This window comes from Lutjanus erythropterus, chromosome 17, assembly GCF_056507025.1.
Source record: "Lutjanus erythropterus isolate fLutEry1 chromosome 17, fLutEry1.hap2, whole genome shotgun sequence".
NCBI lineage: Eukaryota > Metazoa > Chordata > Actinopteri > Lutjaniformes > Lutjanidae > Lutjanus > Lutjanus erythropterus.
Window position 1 is genome coordinate 7,820,880 of NC_139333.1, and position 5,136 is coordinate 7,826,015.

Here is a 5,136-nt window from a genome sequence, read left to right on the forward strand (position 1 = left end):
CTTTCTTACCATTTGCCCAGTCAGCTGTTAGTTTTCCTGGGCTGACGTGGCCTTTTCTTTTTTGCTAAGACAGGCAGGCAATCCTTATTGTTGAGCCCCGGATTCACTTTCAATTTAATTAGTTCACTCAACATTTTTTAAGATACAAATCCGGGCGTTTCTAAATCTCAAAGATTCAAGTTTATCTAAAGATGAAAAAGAAATTATTTCAACAAAGCTTTATTGGTTGGTAAAACTTCAAAAGAGTTTTTGAGTTAGAACTTAAAAAAAATCTGAGGTAAGTCGCCTTGAAATTTGGTATTTTCTCAACTTTTTCATTTTTACAGTGTACAGAGGCTGTGACAGATGGTCAACAGAAGGTTTGCAGGGGTCGTGAGCTGACAGATGTTGAATTTTTAAAGCGCTGATATTACACAGGTTTATGTTTGAGCACAGACAGGAGGAAAACCAAGAACAATGACAATGGTGACATCTACTGGCTGTTTTGCAGAGCCGCAGTCATGATGAAAGACATACAGTTAGGAGTCCACACAGAAGACATTCCAAGAGGTGGTTACATGCGATCATGCTGTTAGTGGCACTAGTAGGAAAATATCTTGAGTGGGAGTTAAATTAATGCACAGTCCAGTCTCTAAACTGAGATTATAGAGGCAACTTGGATCAGTGAACAGGAACATACCCACAAGCGAGAGTCAGTGGACTGAACAGACATGTCAGTGACACAGAATAACATCACATTACACAATAAACAAGCAGCCTTATCTACCCAGCGTGGAGTTGTTGAATTAAGAGTGGATAATCCTTGAATACATGCAATCCAAATGATTATCAACTGTACTGCAAACACCTCTGTTAGTATCAAGACCAGCTACATTTGAGGCATATAATACACCGAGTATAAGGGTTCAAAACGTTTTCTTAGTGCAGGTCTCACACTGACGGGCCAAAGTGCACTTCAGTCAATTTTACAAGCTCTTTATCTGTTCAGCACTTCTTTTCAACGGTTTACTGTTCCCAGAGGGGATCAATAAAACACAGCAGCTTAATAAAGTCTTATTTCAAATTCATAAAATCACAGTAGTACAAAACATTGATCAAAACTTTTGCATAAAGTCACGTTTATAAAGAAAAAACAGAATAACGATAAGGAAAATCAGCTGACTGATGTAAAAAATAAAAGGTGAATCATTTGTGATGATCTGGTTCTCTTCTACTGATAACAGTCACATTGTGTTTTAACTGATTAAACAGGGTGCACCGTTTAGTTGTCCTCCCATTACTTTTAAGATATTTTTCATTTTGTCAAGAATGAAGTCAAAATATCAGGAATGAAATCAAAATATCGAGAATAAAGTCAAAATATTACGAATAAAGCCAAAATATAGAGAATAAAGTGGAAATATCAAGAATAAAGTTGCTCAATATTTGTGACAGATGCAATTTCAAGAATAAAATTTTCAACACTGACAGACATTTTGACTTTATTCTCAAAATGCAAAATAAAATAAAATCTGTGTCCTCAACACAAATACTGAAAGTTCACCTTTAATCTCAACATTTCGATCTCATTCTCAAAATACAAAATATTCCTCCTTTCATCTTTTTTCCTTATGCTTATATAGTTTGCTGCATTCCTGGACATGGGTTGAGCTGCAGAAAACCATTACCTAAACACTCCCTTCTTTGAATACCTTGCCCTGAAGGAAACATGTTGCTGTTTATAGCACCTGGCTTGAGACAGAATGTACAGGTATGACCTGTATGGCTTTCCTGTTTTTATCTGACACTACTTGTTCTGACACTACTTATTCTGCTGTCTAGGGATGCACAATAATATCAGCACGTCATATGTATCGGCTGACAAAGCCTTTAAAATGACATATCTGTACAGGCATGACATAAACATTTGTGCCGGCATGACAGGCTGATACGATGATACTTAAATTTAAACTTTACTTCGCTGTCAGACACCCTTTCCTGGGAGGAAACCACCATCATATAAGCTATATATTGCTCTCTCCAAACCAACCAAACTCCATAGGAGAAATCAGTAATTTCACCTCACAGAACATGGTAGTTGGTGGTCTAACGCTGCCTCCATGTGCTAGTTTGTTTGTGATACTGTTCGACTTCGGTGAATCCAAACAAACCTTTTAAAACACTGCAGTCACGAATAACACAAACAAACGAACAGATTGAGGCAGTGTTAGATACACAGATACAAAAAGAATATTATATTAAAATATTAAAAGACCACTGTGTAGGATTTAGTGGTATCAAGCAGTGAGCTTTCAGATTGCAAACACCTTGTGTCACCCTCCCCTTCCAAGGGCGTAGAAGAAACTACAGTGGCTGGAAAACTTGAGAAAACTTGAAAGGCCATTTCTAGAGCTGAATGGTTTGTCCATTCTGGGCTACTGTTCAAAACTCACGCCCTCTGCAGATATAAATCACTCATTATTTTCAGATGATTATACACTAATGAAGCATACTTATGAATATTACATTCCATTGCTGCCATATTCTGCTGATAGAGCCCACTAAATCTTACACACTGGCTGTTTAAGCTGACTTAACTCATGAAACCAGCATTAAACTGAATTAACATTACACTCATTGCACAGAGATAATCTGTCATTAATAGGACATTTTAGATTTAATCTGTGGAGTAATCTTTAAAGGCACTGCCTGTTTCATCTCCACTTTTACCAGAGGATGTCAAATTTTAGCCCCGAATCTCATGGTCAGGGTGAGGGTCGGGCTCTTGGGTCAGGGCAGTGAAAGACCAGGCTTTACCCAGCTTGTATCCCTCCTCGATGGGCTCATCCACCTGCATGTCTGGCGTCTCCTTCCTCACTCCATTCTTTCTGTCAAACTCTGCAGTAATCTCAGCCAGTGTCTTGCCCTTCGTCTCTGGTAAGGTGAGTCCCAAAAACACAGCTGAGACGATACACACAGCCAAGAACGGCAGGAAGCAGAAGTTCCCCAGGCTGCTGACGATGAAAGGGAATAGCATTCCAATTAAAAAGAGGCTGATCCACATTAGCGAGCCAGCGACCATGTACGCCGCTGGCCGAGCTGCCTGGTCGAAGATCTCTGCTGGTAAAATCCCCGTCACTCCTGCCGGGCCCAAGCCGAAGCTCAGGATGTAGGTGAACACGCATGCCATGCTGAGGTAGTGCATCCCACCCACCCCATGGCTCTGGAGGATAAGAGCTATTGTGAAGACTACGGTCCAGCAAGACATAAGACTGTACCCTCCGACAAGAAGGACCCTGCGGCCCACACGTTCAATCAGCAGGTTACTCAGGATAGAAGCTGTTAGCTCAGATGCCCCTGTGCCAATGGTGACATACTGGATTTTCTCTGGAGGGATCCCTGCTGCAAGAAAGATGTAGGAGGCGTAGAAGTAGAAGGCGTCGTTGCCGCAAAGCATCATGGCAGAACTGGTCGCCATGACCGTCTGCAGCTGGGATCGCAGGTCGCGGTTCTTGAACAGGGACCAGGGTGTCATGGCAGAAGCCGAAGTGGTTTTCTGCTGCTCTTGAAGCATCTCCTCCATCTCAGAGACAGGCACCTCACCACCACGAAGCCTTCTGAGTGCCCGGACACATGCTTCCCGGTCCCCACGGTCAATCAGAAGGTATCTCGGGCTTTCAGGGAACCATGGTAGGGTAACGAGCTGGATCAACCCTGGCAAAGCGTTACTAGCTAGTAAATAGGGCCAAAGAGGTTCGGCGCCCAGCACCTCAGTGATTCCCACAACCTGACCCAAGAAGATCCCAAAAGCAGTGAAGACGGCGGAAGAAAAGGCCACAGCGCCTCGGAGGTGTTTGGGGGCGCTTTCCCCAAAGTACATGGGCTGGATGTTCATACTGACTCCCGAGTTCATCCCCACCAGAAACCGAGCAAAGATGAGCATCTCAAATGATCTTGCCATCCTGCAGGTTAACACAAGCACAGCGCCAGCAAACAGGAAGGAATTGTTCAGAAGCAGCGAGTTCTTCCTACCAACGCGGATTGCCAGAGGTCCTGCTAGCAGGGCTCCTATCAAACCACCCAGAGAAAAGGCTGACACAATAAAAGTCCATACCAGGGTCACCTGGGGGGTGTCCAAGCTGATGCCCCAGCGGTCCATGTAGGTATCATTGATGAAGACCTGGATGTAGCTGGTAGGAGAGTTGATAATTGAGATGTTGTAGCCATACTGGAAGGTGCCTCCGATGGCAGCAGAGCAAACAGTCAAAGCAAGAATCCTGCTGGAGGGTTTGCTGGTGTCACCTGGCTCAGTGCTCTCTGTGGAGTCCATCTCAGGGCAGTCTGTCCTGGAGGAAAAGCAAACATTGGTGTTCTTACCTACAGTCTTAATTCCTTACACGCACAACAAGCTAGCTTTACCATCAATGATAACGTTCTTGTTTAATAAAATATGCTACATGGAAAGTGTCTTATTTGTAACTATGCTAACGGTCGTGTTGTCCTGTGGTTTCAGAGGAAAGGAGACGCGAAGCCGGTTTTCACTGGTAATTTTTTCCCTCAGTATAAACTGTCAGGCAACTACCCGCCAATCACCTACTACTTTTTTTTTTTACCCCAGACCCAGCCACAATAACCAAGCAAACCGCATTATCCTAACACATCGGAAAAGTTCAAACTGCAGTATCGTAGTGTGTTTCTACTTTTTTAATTGTAATAATCCTCTGAGCCATTAAGGTCTATATAACCTCTTTCCATCACGGTTATCCAAATCTAAACTAAAAACTAAACCTAGGAGAAAAAAAAACATTTTAGTTAACTGAAATAAAAGCAAAAACTACACTTAAAAACGGGAAAATCAACTGAAACAATATTGTACAAACAAACGATTAAAAAATATGCAGGAAACGTCTGTTTAGTTGTCAACACAACAAGCAAGAAGTACTGGTGCATAACTTTGAACTTCTCAAATCTTGGTAAAAAAAACAAAAAAACAAACTAAAACAACAACAACAACAACTACTACTACTACTACTACTAATGATAATAATAATAATAATAATAATAATAATAATAATAATAATAATAATAATTATAATGATAAGAATGATGATAAGAAGAAGAAGAAGAAGAAAAAGAAGAATGATAATAAAATGAACT

The 5,136-nt window shown here is 41.5% G+C and overlaps 1 pseudogene; it reads right to left on the reverse strand.

Annotated features, from left to right (window-relative positions):
• Positions 1-2,245: 2,245 nt before the first annotated feature.
• On the reverse strand, positions 2,246-4,737 carry LOC146311657 (solute carrier family 2, facilitated glucose transporter member 11 pseudogene; annotated as a pseudogene).
• Positions 4,738-5,136: the final 399 nt, after the last annotated feature.